The 18,525-nt window shown below is 31.1% G+C and overlaps 1 pseudogene; it reads left to right on the plus strand.

Annotated features, from left to right (window-relative positions):
- The first annotated feature begins 1,820 nt into the window (after positions 1-1,820).
- The window catches only part of LOC113116920 (1-phosphatidylinositol 4,5-bisphosphate phosphodiesterase beta-4-like), a 41,967-nt pseudogene continuing 25,262 nt past the window's right edge, over positions 1,821-18,525 (plus strand).

Genomic DNA, 18,525 nt, shown 5'->3' on the forward strand with positions numbered 1-18,525 from the left:
AATTGTTCTTGTGAAATCTGGGCTTTGAGCAATATTAATAATATGCTCCCTTCCCCACAACTTTAACAGTGTAAAAAAAAAATATATATATATGAGATTTTAGATGTATTTTACAGCAGATACTGTCATTTGTGGTGCATTAGCCTAATGACGGAATAATACATAATAAATCAAAAATATTACACTTTTATGACATTTCTAACTTCTAAATTCAATAGTTTTTCAATAGCCTATTATTTTTCCTTAGATGTATTTTATATAATTCCTCAAACCTGTCACTAAGGTTATATCAGACAGAGAGGCTATTATTGATGAAGATTTATTTGTTTAGGGCAAAAAAAGGTATAGTTATCCATTGTGTGAGTTAAAAAAACAAAAACAAACAAACAGCAAAAGGATTACGCTATTCCAGATGGATGTTTGCTATACTATGTGCATAGCATCAAAACATATTAATATTGAACATTTACAGTCTCTGATAAAGTAAAATGACAAGTGAAAAATCAACCAGAAATCTTGTTTTTACTCATTTCTCATATGATTAGGAAGGTCAGCAGTGTAAAAAAAAAGTAGGTAAACAACATTAAGGCTATGGTTAATGCGTTTAGCATTTAGCACTTAGCATCCCGTTTGTTTTTGACTTACAGCACATGATGGGAAATTTTTAATTCATTTTTTTTTTGTTATTATAAAGTGTTAACAGTGACATTTTGGGAATAGGCTACAAAGAAAAAAAAAATCATTATTTAACGTAATATTTTCAGGGTCAGTTTTCGTGCTGTAATGCCGAAGGAGGCCTGCGAGTGTCGCTGTTTACTCGTCTGAAATGTTTTAACGTGTCCATCATCAGCCATTAAAGGGAAACTCAGTCTGACCAAGTCAACACAGAAACTCTACTTTGACTGAAAAAAATGAAGTAAACTTTGACAACGTGGCTTTAGTAGTTAAATATCCGCTTGTTTCTCGCGCGTGTTTATATTAACACGGATTATTACAACTAAATCAACTCGAACATCCGTCTGTCAATCACAAACTGATCCAGTCTCTGAATGTTTTTATGTTCAGCTGTTTCATTCAGAATATAAATCACACACTGACGTAAGTTGCTGTTTTTGTCTCTTTTGAGGAAGATTCTTCCCTTGTCAGATATGTTTAATGTTCATCTGATCTCATCTTGTAAGTGATTTTTCTTTCTGTTTTAAATATGTTTTCGTATGAACAAAAATCTCTAAACCTCTCTTTTTCCTCTTCAGAGTTGATATATATGAGTCTATGGAAACTATCTAAAGTTTAATCCTAAAGCAGGCGAAACTGTATCTCTATATTCATCCAATGTGTCCTCTTAAGAGTTAATTTATCTCTTTTGTTGTTGTTGTTTTTTGTTAAACTTGCAACACATCCCTTAAGAAAAATACACTATGTAATGTACTATAGTAAAATAATTTTTAACCATACATTTTTTTGTATTATTATTTTTAGAAATTTTCTTCCTTAATGGGTACTATTGCTTTGTAGTGTTTGATAAAAAAGAAAAAGAAGAAAAATGATTTGTGAACCTGCTACGAAATCCCGATCTGAATCAAATGATTCGCGATCCGCTCTTTTTCGAAGCTCCGATCTGAATCAAATGATTTGCGATCCGTTCTTTTGCGAAGCTCCGATCTGAATCAAATGATTCGCGATCCGCTCTTTTACGAAAGCTCCGATCTAAATCAAATGATTCGCGATCCGCTCTTTTTCGAAGCTCCGATCTGAATCAAATGATTCGCGATCCGTTCTTTTGCGAAGCCCGGATCTGAATCAAATGATTCGCGATCCGCTCTTTTTCGAAGCTCCGATCTAAATCAAATGATTCGCGATCCGCTCTTTTTCTAAGCTCCGATCTAAATCAGATGTTCCTTTTTTCGCAGCCTCAGTCATATTGACAAGACACTTTCTGGTTTTGGAATTCATATTTCCATTCCCAAAATAACATCCAACTCAAAATTACAAACAAATTCAGGTGATGAAATAACCAGTTTACTGTTAACAGGTGAAACACTGCAATAATACTACGAGCTGCATCTCATAAAACATGTTAGACGGAAATAATGTGCATTACTTTGCAGCTTTATTCACTATATTAGAAATAGTCTGAGCACTGCAGTTGAGTATGTGACAGAACAATAGGAAATCTGTTGAAAGCATACCATTAAAGTGTGTTCGGTGTATTAGTGTATACAGTATTTACACTATTTAAAGTGTTACTCAATGTAAAAAAAGAGCAAACGGTTTAATGGAAAATATCATATTCCCACTCTACACTCTGTAGGGGAAACTGGGGCAAGTTGTCACTTTTTACAAAGAATATTTCTCATAATTGCCTTTTCTCTCTGTGTATATGCAAATCAATTGTGATGGGAATCGGTTTTGAAACAACGTATTATTAAACGTTCAGTCAAGTTAAGGTAGTAAAGCATTCATGTAACACAACAATTCCTAAAATAAATAAAAAATAATAATAAAAAAGTTTTGTTAACAAATATCATAGTTATACATTTTTATAAATGTGCAACATTTAAAAAAATGTGTGTGACAACATGCCCCACTGTCACGTTTATATAAAATGCTCTTGTGTAGAGAACAAAGTTCAGCTTTGCAATTGACATCTGCCTTCAAGAGTGACTCTAGTCCGAGTTTGTGTGGCTTTATTTAAACAAATAAATGCATAAATATGTTTTGCATTTCAGTTCAGCCATTTAATGAGCTCAGAAACACTGCTTTGTGTAATCATTATACTAAAGTACAAAATCCTGCGTTTATGGCATAAAGATATGAATATGAGTGAAGATACACATGCTGTTTTGTCCATGTGTTTTACATAATTTGTGGTATGGTTTTTTAATAATAATACACTGTAAAAAAAAATGGTGTAGAAACAGTTGCAATTGTAGGCTACTACTCGTTGTTTTTAACCTCAAAAACCATATTTTACAGTATATATTCATCATCTTTCTTGAGTTTTTGTGTTGTTTGAACATTGCATTGAATATCTTTTTCTTTTTCTTTTCGAGTGCCACTTGGATCAGTTTTCAGAGAGTACGTTAATTTTTCATGTCATTGATCATTTGTTGGGCTGTTTTTATATTCAGAAACATCTACAGATACAATATTTAATCTCTTTTAATGTGAAGAGTGTCATTGCAAAATCAAATCTATTTTCTGCAACAAGCAATAATACGAGTAATGCTGAAATAATGCATGTCCTGTCACGGTGTTGGTGCAGTCATGTTTTGTTGGACGGACCTCCCATCGAGGACCGAGATGATTAAATCCCTGCGCTTGATCTCAGATTCACACACTCATTCTCTCGCTCTGGATGCATGGGGTTTTTCTTCCGTCCTGAAGGTCAAATGGCGAAACCATACGAGTTCAACTGGCAGTGGCCTGTTCCTCATTTCATGCAGGAAGGAGCATATTTTGACAGATTTGATGAGGTATGAATATTTCTCTGATTCCTTGACTTTGGTGTTTACTGAAAAACGTGTGTTTGTGTACTATGGTAAATCACAAACACACAGTGCATAGTGCACATGGTACACATGAATTATTTACTTAAAATTTACTTTAAAAAGTACAATACTTATGGTAATTATATAATTTAAATTTTACTGTATAACTTTAATTCTACTGTATTTTTATATATGAATAATTTTCATATTGTATATTTAAGAGGATATATTATTTGATTTCAGCATATATAATAAATAAAATATTAACATTGTATATATATAAATATATATATATATATATATATATATATATATATATATATATATATATATATATATATATATATATATATATATATAATGTAATTTTTATTTGATTTATTTTGTATTTAGAATATTTTTATATTGTATTGTTTTTTTGGAGAATATCAGTAATTTGTGTAGAATTTATATGATGTATATTAAATTGTATTTATAGATTTTTTTTTTTAATATTGTTTTAACTTATTTTCATTCTCCAATCTAATAGGATTTTTTTTTTTTTTATAAAAAAGTTATCATCATGGTGTGTGTATGTGTATATATATATATATATATATATATATATATATATATATAATTTTTTTTTTTTTTTTACTATACTATATTATAATTTTATATTATATTTTTCTGAAAATTAATTGTTAAAGTTTTATTCTCATATTTTCCACTCTAATGGTAAATTTCATCATGGTGGTGTACAATATATTGTACTGGCTTTAACTCCTGCTAATAAAAAAAAATCATCATGTTCCATAGTTTTATTTTTATATAATAATAATAATAATAATAATAATAATTATAATTATAATTATTATTATTATAGCAATACCCCCCAAAAAAGTCTTATTTAAAACAAACATTCCAAAAATGACCAAATGTAATGTTCTGGATGCATTTCAGTAATGAAATATGAAGTAGTTCATGGGTAAAAGATGCTATTGTTGAGACTTGGGGATGTTTTTATGAGACCCATTCAAGCTAGACTAAATAAAACTACATTAATAGCTCATCTGCTGCACAAACTCTCTGATTTATGCTATGTTTGAAGTAACGTGGGCTGGACGCCGGCTGCTTTAATCGCAGAAGATACTGTGAACATCTGTGTTCTCAAAGACCCTCGTCCCACGGGAGCCTTCGCTCGGCCTGGAGAGGTTTATCTTGGAACAAAAGTTTTCTGGAAGGATGTATTCTCATGAACGACGTGTCAGAGACTGGATCTGAGCTGTTGAAGCGGCTCACAGATTTCCCATGAGGCTCTGGGAGCACACGGAGGTCCCTCTCTCCGTCCGAATGAAATGAAATTCAGCTTTATTTGTTTGTTATCATCATATCTCTGGGACAGGGGTGGAATGCTGATTGTGTTGACTTTATGAAGGTGGTTTACTTGACTTTGTTTATTTTTTTCCCAAGATGCAGCAGGGAGAGTTAATTCAGAAGAACACCAATAGAAAATTAATTTCTGCTCTCCTGGTTGACAGAAATAGAGAGTTTCTCATAGCAGCGTAAAGTTAATGTTAGTTCACACACATCACGGTCTGATAAAGCTCCTCACAAACATGTTTCTGTTGTTTGCAGGATCCGTTCGTCTTCGAATCGAACTGTTTTTTCAAAGTGGATGCGTTTGGATTCTTCCTGACGTGGAAAAGTGAAGGAAAGGTAGAAAGTGTGCGAGAATGGGATGCGTTTTTATAGTTTCTGGCAGCTTTCGGCTGTGTCTCAATTGATCTTCCTTTCAGTAAAAGTGCACACTTCAGTGTACTAAATCAGCTCAGAATGGCATTGTTGAGAATAAAATAAAAAAAAAAACACACTGAAGAAGTAGTTTTGCAGGTAAGTCAGGCTTATTTCAGTCAGTCTGACTTATTTTGAACCAGATTTACTGATAATAATCATAAACCCGATTTATTTACTGAACTTTTATTATGAAACAGGCCCTTGGTGCATAAATCTAATGTTCATATTACATCCATAAACCATGCAAAATAATGTTATCAATGTACTATTATAGTGTTTAATTGGTTTATACTGGTATATTTTCATTAATTTAGTTCTTTTTTTATTTTTTACTTTTATCTATTTTGCTATTTTAACACATTGAACTAAATAAATATGGTAAATGTTGCATTGACTTCTAGCTAAAAACAAAAAAAGTTTATATATATATATATATATATATATATATATATATATATATATATATATATATATATATATATATATATATATATATATAGCTTGTTGCCAACATTTCTTTCATTTTCATTTAGTTTAACTTGATGTGCAAAAAAAAAAAAAAAAAAAAAGTAAAAAAAACTATAATAAAAAACTTGTATTACTTTAAACAATAAAAACGTTTACTGAAAAGAGTATATATATTTTTAATGTTGTTTTTAATATATTGTTTTCAGTAAAAGTTTAAGTAATACAAGTTTATATATTTTTTTTTTTTTTTTTTTTTTACATATTATTTATTTTTAGTTTTATTTTAGCACATCAAGTTAAACTAAATAAAAATAAATGTTGGCAACTAGCTGAATTTTTTTTTAAAAGTAATACCAGTTTTTATTATAGTTTATTTTACATATTTTTGCTTTATTTTAGCACATCAAGTTAAACTAAATGGAAACGAAAGAAATGAAGCTGAAATAAAGCCCTTTTTTAAATTACTTTATTTAATTTATTACATATTAAAAGTCCTTTATTGTCGGCTCATTCACTCAAAAAGCAAACTCTTCTCCTATGGCTCAGCAAGGGATTGTGATCAAATCTTTCTAATATAATTGTGATTTGTTTCATATTTGTTTCGCAGGAGGGTCAAGTTTTAGAGATTTCTCTTATCAACAGCATACGAGACACCAGCGTGCCAAAGGTAAAACCACTGAATTCAGCACAAAACTCTATTGACTTTCTCAATTCATCTTCATCACTGCACTTTAACCAAAAGAAACAAAGGCCTGCATCTTAATAACAGCCTTAAAATTGATTCAGTTTGACAATAATAATTTATGCATGAAATATCGTTTTTCATTCATTTTATAAAAGTGTATTGTGATCGTGTGGTGATTTGAGAGCTGCTGGTGATTTGTTCATGAACTTTCTGCAGGACCCAAAGATCGTCTCGGCGTTGGAGGCGGTGGGAAACTGTGAGAGTAACCTGGAGGACCGGATCATCTGTATATGCAGCGGCACAGACCTGGTGAACCTGAGCTTCATGTACATGTTCACACAGAGCAGCAGCACTGCGAAGGTAACGTCTGCGCTCTCCAGCTGTGATCAGTGCATGCATCATAGGATTGAGTCGTTATTTGGGATTGATCTGTTAAACATGTTCAGATGACTTCGGCCATAGTTGGGCCCTGATTTACATTTAATAACATTTTCAAACTGTCTAAATACATAGATATGTATTAAATATGTAAAATATATTTGTAAAATATAATATATGTTATATAAAATAATGTAAATATTTTATTAATATATATATATATTTGTTTTTAACAGATTTGAGTAGATTTAATATTATATATTATTTTTTATAAAATAACAATCTTTTGTTTATTTATATGCCTATAAAATATAACAAAACAATCAATCTAACATTTTAAAGATGAATACTATAAATCTAATGTATATAAAATGTGAAATATGAAAAGTACATAAATTCAAAATTATAAATATAATACAAATCTGCTTTATTATAGAAAAAATATATTTTTTAACTATACTTTTTAACTGATTTCATTTAGATTTGTTTTTATATATAAATGAAATTATTTATAAAAACAATAAATAAATTATACATCTATATAAATAATTATTTTATAATTATTTTATTATATTATATATACCAAAATATTCATAACATTTTATAAATGTAAATAATCAAGTTTAAAAAGTACATAAATATGATTAAATATCTGTTAAATTATTTATTTATATACATAATAACAAAATAGCAATCTAACATTTAATAGAAAAATACTATAAATATTATGTATGTAACACTTAAAATATGAAAATTAAATTCAAAATTATAAATATAATACAAATCTGCTATATTATAGAATATTTTTTCATTAGACTTTTTTAACCAGTTTCATTAGATTAATTTGTATATGTAAATTAAATGTTTTATAAAAAATAATGTATAACTTATGTCTATATACATAATATATAAAATATATCAAAATATTCATAACATTTTATAAATGTAAATTATCAAGTATAAAATATATAAAAGTAAATTAATTATGTATATAAATATATATTGAAAAGTACTATAAATATAATGGATGTAATACGTAAAATATGAAAAGTACATACATTATAAATTCTAAATATAATAAAAATCTGCTATATTATACTTTTTAAAACCAATTTCATTAGACTATTTTTTTCTACATATTTTATTTTATATATATATTTGAATAAAATGTTCTATAAAAATTATGTATAAATTATACATCTATAGAAATAATATATAAAATAAATCAAAATAGTCATATAACATTTCATAAATGTGAATAGGTAAAAAGTGATAGCTTGAGTGCACTGTAAGTCACTTTGGATAAAAAGCATCTGCTAAATGCATTAATTTAATTTAATTTAATTTAATTTAATTTAATTTAATTTAATTTAATTAATTTAATTTTAATTTTAAATAATGTATCATTATAAATATAGTAAAAATCTGTTATGTACAAATATATAATGGTTGAATGTTCAGTCAAGTTCTGTATATTATCAGACATTTTTAATTTTTTAAGATGTTTTCTTTTTGTATATAAATGTTATACGTTTTTTAATAAAACATAAATATATAAATAAAAATAAATATGCAATTAAAATAATAAACGGTCAGATCATATATAGAGAAACTGACGTTTCCCTGAAGGATTTCCGCTGAAGAAGGTCATCTAATTCCAGCTCCTGACATCCGTCTGTCTCTGTGTCGTCACCGCTGTCGTGTCTTAAAGCACTGCTGATGTTTTCGGCTCGTCTCGAGGGTCCGTCGTGACCCCTGGGATGTGTGCACTTGTGTTGAACTAGCAAGCAGCTGCTGCTTCGGGACCCTGTGTTGGTCTCGCCCCCGTGTTCGGTCTGAAACATGTGCTTGATTCATTATTAGATTTCCGGGAAGAAAGAGTGTTTGCATCAGATGTGGCTTCCTTCATGTCCTGGGATCTTCTGTGGAAATATTGCACTCGTAAAGATCTTAAGAGACAAAAGACATGTTTACAAAAGGGCAATATTTTTTTTTACTCGTTTAATCACGCAGACTTTCAGTCTCAGTCGTGTAATGGGTTTATTCCCAGTGCTTCAGGAAGAGTTCAACCCAAATGAACATTAGCTGAAACTGGACTCAGCCTCAGGACATGTAGATGATTGGGTTTCTTCATGGGAACAGATTTGGAGAAATTTAGCTTTGCACTGCAGTGAATGGGTGCCGTCAGAACGAGAGTCCAAGCAGCTGATAAAAACATCACAATAATCCACAGCACTGTTTTTATCAGCTGTTTGGACTCTCGTTCTGACGGCACCCATTCACTGCAGAGCATCCGTTGATGACACACTGATGCAATGCTGCATTTCTCCAAATCTGATGAAGAAACAAACTCTTGGACGATCTAAGGGTGAGTGCGTTTTCAGCAATCTTTCATGTGCAGATGAACTTTTCTGTACAGTATGTGCTTGAGTATGCAACTCCAAGGTTAGGGGTTCGATTCCCGGGAAATGCATGAACTAGAACTGTGCTTTGTGTTATGTTTCATCAGTCGTGCTGGCCACAAACAGACTGGAAACTCTCTGGCGTTTGAAGTTTTATCCTCATGTTTGCTTGTGTGTGTTTCTGCAGCAGTGGATGGACGGCTTGCGGTCACTGATTCAAAACTCCCGAGCGAATAACGTGTGTCCGATGACCTGCCTGAGAAAACAGTGAGTGCTGTGAATCACTGGAGCCTTTTTCAGCTTGATGGTGTGCTGTGTGTCGAGTCACTTTTAGGGTTTCATGAAGAATTGAAGGAAAGATTCGTCCGGCAGACTCGAAGCTAATCACCTTTAAATGAATATTGGAGACGAGTTACTAAGCTCAATCAGCAGCACTGATGATGTGCTGTCAGTTGCCACAGATACACACTTTTCTATCATCCCTCGGTTTGTAAAAACAAGCTAAATTCATGTTTACAGTAATGCACATCTAATGAAAGTCTATGATTCGAGACGTTACAAATGATTTCAATGCAATCCTCAGGAAACTGTGTTGTTTAAGTGCGGTATAAATGTCTTTTTTTATTTATTTTTTTAAGGTGGAAGAACTTGTTTATCAACCTTAACCTAAAATATTTAATAATGCAATGTTTTTTTGCTTGCATATTCAGTGTTTCTCCTTTTGCTTGAGTTTTGCTTGATTTTCTGCAGCTGGATGCGCTTGTCATTTTTGACCAATGTGAATGGAAAAATACCGGTCAGGAGGTACTTTCTCATGCATTCTCATCATATTTGATAAATGTCATTACTAGATCGCATCTTTATATATTTTATAGTGATTAATATTTATACAGTATAGTATTTGGCCACTCAAGTTGTCTGTATGTGATTGCATTAGATAAAGAATCACTTTTGTACAATGCCAGTCAAATGTTTAGATTTAAGATATGTAATGTTCAACTAGACTGCATTTATTTGATCAAAAATACAGTAAAACTATGATAAAAATTAGCATATGTGACGCTGCAGCACAAAAGCAGTCTTTGTTGCAATAACCAAATATGAGTCAAAATTATTGTTTTTTTTTTTTTTATTTAATGCCAAAAATAATAAGATATTAAGTAAAGATCGTGTTTTATGAAGATATTTTGTAAATTTTCTATTGTAAATATATCAAAACATCATTTTTGATCAGTAAAATGCATTGCTAAGAATTCATTCGGACAACTTTAAAGGTGATTTTCTCAATATTTAGATTTTATTTATTTTTTTGCACCCTCAGATTCCAGATTTCCAAATAGTCATATCTCAGACAAATATTGTCAGATCCTAATAAACCATGCATCAATGGAAAGATTATTTCCATTGTATTTTCCAGATTTTAAGAAAGATTTACACTTAAAGATCTTACTCTGAAGATCATGTGACACTGAAGAAAATTCAGCTTTGATCGCAGAAATAAATATAATTTTACTGTATATTCACATAGAAAACATACATTTTAAATTGTAATAATATTTGACAGTACTCCTGTTTTTACTGTATTTTTGATCAAATAAATGCATCCTTGGCGAGCCGTGTATATGTCAATGCATTTAGAAGATTATATACAAGCTTTCAAGCAAACATGTTTGACATAAAGTAGTCTTTGAATTTATAAAACAATAGATTTAATGAAAAGAAATGATGCTGAAACGTTAGAGATGCACAGACACAGACACTCGATCAAATGAAGTGTCATTTCCGTCTTTATGAACAGTGAATGTGTTTTATTTACTGCAGTATCACACGAACCTTTGCCTCGGGCAAAACAGAGAAGGGTATCTTCCAGGCGCTGAAGGATCTGGGTTTACCCAGTGGAAAGGTCACTTTTACAGCACTTAACTTTCTCTCAGATATCACCAAATACATAGATATTAATAATGAGATTATTGTAATGCTATGCATACATAGACATATAGTTGTGAACCACATGCATGAATTTTCAGTGATGTTTTTAGTGATGTTTAGTTTGTTTTTAGTGATGACAGTGAACTAAATACACTGTTTTCTGCATGCTACATATAAAATACATCAAATTTAATATTATTTTTATATACAATATATTGTATATTTTATTTTATATACAAGTAAAAAAAATATGATTATTTATTAAAAAAAATGTAGCATATAAATGTATCATTATAAATACATATGCATAATAAATTATGTTATTTATACATGTTTAAAATATATATTATTCATATAAATTTTTTACACTATTTTAGATGTTTATATACCGTACATATAGACTTTTTTTTAATCTATAAACATAATAAAATGCAATAATTATGAATAATAATTATGCTACATTTGTGGTTACATTATCTTTGTGTTTTGCATGTTCTCTTATGCAACTTGCATGCACACTACATACTGCAGAAATAGTTTGAGTAATGTGTTAAAGACCATTAGCTACTAACGAGTTTACACGCTTCCAGCCGGTTTGTTTCTAATTGGAGAACTCTTGGTTTGTTTTCATGTTATTAACAGAACGATGAAATCGAGCATGAGATCTTCAAATTTGACAAGTTCTACAGCCTTACGCAGAAGATTTGCCCCAGAACTGATATTGAAGCACTGTTCAAGACACTGTAAGCATGTTTAAAATGCTTTTTAAAATACAGTATATTAAATTAATTAAGCAACAAATATAAATAGCTTTACTATTCTTAATGTGTGGATTCATGTACATATTCTGTATTGATTGCTGTTTTAGTAATTTTATAAATAGTTTGTCAATGGTGGATTTTATCCATTACTGTATATTCATTATAAAGTCAAATTAACCTGCATGTTTATTAATATTAATGCATGTTTCTTATTATGAAAGATTCATCGGTGCATGTTATTCCTAAATTAGATATTAAACTATATTATGAATATTAAAATGTATTTTCTCTTTAATGTATTATAGCTTTGGAAATAGGATTTAATTAGAATAGCTTTTGAATGCAGTTTAAGAAATAGATCTGCAAACACCTTGTCATCGATGAACTGTAGTAGTTTACTGTTATGTTTGTCACTTTGCATGAATGGATGTTGTTTTGGAAGAGTTTCCCAGGAGTTACACAACACTAAACTGGACAGTGTTATATTTAATCATGCATTGCCCGAGGAGCTTGAATATTAAACTGTTAATCTAACTAGACTCCGTGAGAAACATGCAGCAAAATGAGCTGTGTATTTCAGTCACTGATGAACCATTCATAATAACACAAGAAACATTAAATAAAGGAACAGTTCACCCCAAAAATTAAAACCTGCTGAAAATGTCTTCACCATCTTGCCATTAAAGATGTAGTTCAGTTTGTTACTTCATCAGATTTGCAGAAATGTAGCATTGCATCGGTGTGTCATCAAAGGATGCTCTGCAGTGAATGGGTGCCGTCAGAATGAGAGTCCAAACAGCCGATAAAAACATCACAATGATCCACAAGTAATCCACACCACTGTTTATCAGCTGTATTTAGACTCTCAATCTGACGGCACCCATTCACTGCATAGCATCCACTGATGAGACACTGATGCAATGCTACATTTCTCCAAATCTGATGAAGAAACAAACCCATCCTAATCTTGGATGACCTGATGATGAATAAATCTGCATTTTTAGGTGAACTATTCCTTTAAGAAAGTAAAAAGTCAGAATCATTCGGTTTTCTTCTGTTGTCTTTCATGTGCTGTTTTTCTTTTCAGCAGGGGAGACAAAAGCGATTATTTAAGCGTAGACCAGTTAGTCTACTTTCTGAACGAAGTAAGCAATTCTTTCCTGTAATAACTTTCAGTGTCCTGCATGTGAGCTGAGTTTTGCACATTTCTAACTCCTGGACAGTGTGTTTATTTCACAGAAGCGTCTGCTCCTTCACATCTGCGTGCGATAACAATTTAATATTAGCCTGAATGACAAAATAGCCAATTTAAATCAAATGTTATTAAGACTTTTGTGCCTGTGTCTTTTCCTCTTTGAAGTCTTTAGTCTCCACTGTCTATTGTTTCAATTAACATTTCTCTTCTGTTTTTTCAAAGAAGCATCTTAATTTAAAGTGAGCCTTTCCTTTTGTTTAACTTTCAGTGTGTGTTTATTAAATAAAGATGCTCTTATCAAATCACTCGGGTTCCTTGATCTATTTAAAGTAACCTGCAGGTTTCGTTCTCTTGCGTAGAATCAGAGAGATCCACGTCTGAATGAAATACTCTTCCCGTTCTTCGACTCTAAATGTGCTTTCCAAATCATACAGCGATATGAACCAGATGACAAACTGAAGAGGAAAGGTGTGTTACACGTTATTGTGTTTGCATGTATATTTATTATCCAAATGGTGTCTAATGTATTTGTTTTGTCTTTTATTCCTCATTATTACCCAGCTATCTGGAATACTTGATTGTGATTGGTCAGTGCCATATAATTGTGAATATAGTATTTGTGTATATATAAAATCATACAGTTTGTGTGTGTACACATACACATACACATACACATATTCATATATATATATATATATATATATATGTACACACACAGTACAGACCAAAAGTTTGGAAACATTACTATTTTTGATGTTTTTGAAAGAAGTTTCTTCTGCTCATCAAGCCTGCATTTATTTGATCAAAAATACAGAAAAAAAAAGTAATATTGTGATATATTATTACAATTTAAAATAATTGTTTTTAAATTTATTATACTTTAAATGATCATTTATTTCTGTGATGCAAAGCTGAATTTGTAGGATCATTATCACATGATCCTTTAGAAATCATTCTAATATGATGATTCATTATCAAAGTTGGGAACAGTTCTGCTGCTTAATATTTTTTACAGAACATGTGATACTTTTTTAGGATACTTTAATGAATAAAAAGTAAAAAAAAAGAAAAAGAAAAAAAAGATGCTATGTTTTTAAAATATTAATATTTTGTAAGAACAATATACACTACTGGTCAGTAATTTGGGGTCAGTAATTTTTTTTTCTTTCTTTTTTTTTTTAAATAAAATCAATACTTTTATTCAGCAAGGATGTGTTAAATCGATAAAGAAGTGATAGTAAAGAAAATATATTATTAGAATTTTTCTTATTTTATTTTGAATAAATTCAGTTCTTTTTAACCTTTTCTTCATCAAATATATTCGACAGCAGAACTGTTTCCAACACTCATAATAAATCAGAATATTAGAATGATTTCTAAATGATCATGTGATCGACTGATGTTACATGCGACACTGAAGCTGGAGGAATGATGCTGAAAATTCAGCTTTGCATCACAGGAATAAATTATGTTTTTTAAGTATATTCAAATAGAAAACTATTATTTTAAGTTGTAATAATATTTCACAATATTACTGTTTTTTCTGTATTTTTGATCAAATAAATGCAGGCTTGACGAGCAGAAGAAACTTCTTTCAAAAACATTAAAAAAATAGTAATGTTTCCAAACTTTTGGTCTGTACTGTGTATACATATACATATACATATGCAATGTATTGTATAATTTACAATAGTTCCATGTTCAAACAGTTTCCTACCACATTTTTTCAGATAGTAAAATGTAATCTCCATGTATTTATTTGTTTTTGAAAAGCAGTTGTTTAATTATATGCAGACCACCCTTTGGTGTTTATTTTATTTGCTTATGTTGTCTAGTTTTACTACAGTGTAATTAAATATTACTATCTTGGTTTAAAGGCTTAAATTCATAGTTTGTTCGCATTGCTCATGCCTTCAAGTCACATTCAAATCTTATTATGTAAGTACACTTTTGTAATCTTGGAACGCCACCTAGTGTAGAAGTCCAGTAACTAATGTTGATTTCAACTGAAAACAGTTAGATAAGTTAAAGGACTGTCTTGAACATCTCATTAATAAATGCATGAGTCTTATGGCTTTGTGCAGGTCTGATGTCATGTGATGGGTTCTGCCGGTATCTAATGTCTGATGAAAACGCTCCTGTGTTTCTGGACCGTCTGGAGGTTTATCAGGAGATGGATCATCCGCTGTCTCACTACTTCATCAACTCGTCTCATAACACGTACCTGACCGGCAGACAGTTTGGAGGGAAGTCGTCAGTGGAGATGTACAGACAGGTGCTTCTGACCGGCTGCAGGTGCGAGGAGATGCAGAATATCAGTCTGATAACATTCAGATTATTGCAGATGTAAAAAAAAAAAAAAAAAGTGATTTGTTAGATTTCTAGTAACAATTTTAATTAATTGATTCTCTATTCATTTTTTTTTTATCTGCATTACTTAATGTTTATTTATAACTTTCTTAAAAACATATTGTTGCATTGTTACGAGGTTATCTGTTAATTAACTTCTTTACATGGAGAAATACCATTCATAATGAACTTTCATTCATACATTTTCAAATGTGATTGTACATCTGCATTGAAAACAGGATATATTATTTAACAATAACCTATCAGTTAGCCTGCATGCATTATAAAGTGTTGCCAAATATTTATTTATGGGGGTGTTTAGATGAGTTACATTTGACAATGACAATTTATTTATACAGCACAATTAATTACAGCTTAAGGCATGCGACCAATGTAGTGAGCGTAAAATAGGAGTAATATGCCTCCTATTTCTAACCCACTCAATAGTCGAGCCGCAGCATTTTTAACAAGCTGCAAACAAGATAAAGCTGTCTGGCTAATCTAAAAATAAAGTGAGTTACAATAGTCCTAGATTAAGTAAAAACATGAATTACTTTTTCAAAATCTTTAAAAGAAAGAAAAGGCTTCGCTTTAGAAAGCAAGCGCAGCTGAAAAAGCAAGCTGTGACATCTGAATTTATTTTACGGTTGAACCCCTCATCGAAAATTAAACCAAGGTTTTTTACCCATGATTTCAAACACGGGGACATCTCACCCAAATCCAGTTTTGGGGAATTTAGAAAATTCAGATGGACTAAAAACTAATTTCAGTTTGACAGGCAAATAAACCTGGTTTCATCCAAATAACAGTGAAATGACAAATCATGTTTTCAAAAAATCGGGCCAAGAGGGAGCATATAGAGAGAAAAGAGCAAAGGACCTACGATAGAACCCTGGGGAACCCCACAGGGCAAAAAAGTATTACTCGCGTAATGTTCACTCATCTTGACTGAAAAACTCACCTGAATGACATGATTTTAAAATATCATAAAGAACCTTCAAAAGCGCAGTCTCTGTAGAATGGCATTTACAAAAAAATAAACTAAAAATGACAAATGTTTCAAATAATGAATTATCAGCAAAAAAAAACAAAAAAAAAACACTTTTGTGTGAAAACACTTTTTTTTTCAGAATCTTGGAGATAAAAGGCAAGTTTAGAAATAGGCCTAAAGTTTACTTAAACTGATGAAACAACGAATAGAATCATCAATCCAGGGTTCAGAACGGGTTTTGGACCAAAAAGTCCTTAAAGGAACCACAGCATTTAAAACATTTGAATTTGACTTAACTTTCTAAATGATGAGAAATGCCATTCATCAACTTTGATTCATACATTTGATTTTCAAATTTGATTGAACATCTATTAATATGGAAAACAGTATATATTTTTGAAAAATACTTTATTAGTTAACCTGCAGATGCTATAAAGTGTTACCATATTTATTTATTTGGGGTTATTTTTAAATGGGTAACACTTAAATAACTTTCTTTAAAACCAAGCATTATTACAACAAAATTGGTTGATGCACTTTTTAAACCATGAGAAATACATCAACTTTAATTCAAAAATTGTCAAATGTGATTATATGTCTATTAATTTGCATAAGATATGTGAATACCTTATCAGTTGCACAATCATAAAGTGTTACCAAATATTATCAAATGTTGCCATATGCTAAAAAATTCTATATAGAAAGAATACTGTATTGCCAATGCACTTTGCAATTTTGCATCTTCCTGTAGGCTGTTGATGTATAATGTGTAAAGAGTGTGATTTGTGCAGCATCTGTTATTTTGAGTTTGTTTTGTTGAAAGTGTCAGTGGTTTAACTTGTAGGTGTGTTGAGTTGGACTGCTGGGATGGAAAAGGTGAAGATCAGGAACCCATAATCACCCACGGCAAGGCCATGTGCACAGACGTCCTCTTCAAGGTGAACACAAGCACAGAAACCTTCAGTGTGTGCGTTCAGAATCAATATTTCTGTCTTTTTGTTTTGTTTTTCTCAGTAAATGCTGTAAAAGAATCTTCTGCAATTTCTCAAATTTCTTAAATAGTCAATTAAATGTATTTATATCAATGCTTTAGCCTGAAAAACATTTACAGTATCTTATATGCAGGACGTCATTCAGGGAATTAAAGAAATGGCCTTCCTGACATCAGAGTATCCGGTGATCCTGTCCTTCGAAAACCACTGCACGTACGTATATATCCTTATTAATATCTCACAAAAAAATAGATTCATAAATTATTTTCATAATTTAAAGGATTAGCTCACCCAAAAATGTAAGTTTGCTTACAATTCTCAGGCCATCCAAGATGTAGATGAGTTGCATCATGTAGAGTTAGCATCACTTGCTCACCAGTGGATGCTTTGCAGTGAATGGGTGCCGTCAGAACGAGAGTCCAAACAGCTGATAAAAACATCACAATAATCCACAAGTAACAGTTTGAAGTTAAAAGCATTTTAATGATGGATTTGTTTCAGCTTTGGTCTTCTCCAGATGTTAACTGATGGACTGGAGTGCTGTGGATTATTGTGATGTTTTTATCAGACTCTCATTCTGACGGCACCCATTCACTGCAGAGCATCCATTGATGAGACACTGATGCAATGCTACATTTCTACAAACCTGATGAAGAAACAAACTCATCCTGATCTTGAATGACCTGAGGGTGAACACATTTTCGTCTTATATTCATGTTTGTGAAATCTAATCCTGTAATAATTCTAAAAGAAATGCACAATATGATTTCACCTGTGCTGTGTTTCTCTCAGGAAACATCAGCAGTATAAACTGGCGCGCTACTGCGAGGACATTTTTGGAGATTTGCTGCTGAAACAGCCGTTAGATGATTTCCCGGTGTGTTTAATTACACTTTAAACCTGTCTGATATTGTGCGTTCGTTCAGAAGCCCGTAACAAAATAACTAGCTGAAGTTTTTCATGAACTCTGTCTCAGATGGAGGCCGGATCTCCGCTGCCGTCTCCAAACGACCTCAAAGGAAAAATCCTGATCAAGAACAGAAGATTAAAACCTGAAGTTGAAAAAAAGTAGTGAAATCTCTAACACAGTCATTTCTATAGGATGCAA

The sequence above is a fragment of the Carassius auratus genome, chromosome 17, assembly GCF_003368295.1.
Source record: "Carassius auratus strain Wakin chromosome 17, ASM336829v1, whole genome shotgun sequence".
Taxonomy (NCBI): domain Eukaryota; kingdom Metazoa; phylum Chordata; class Actinopteri; order Cypriniformes; family Cyprinidae; genus Carassius; species Carassius auratus.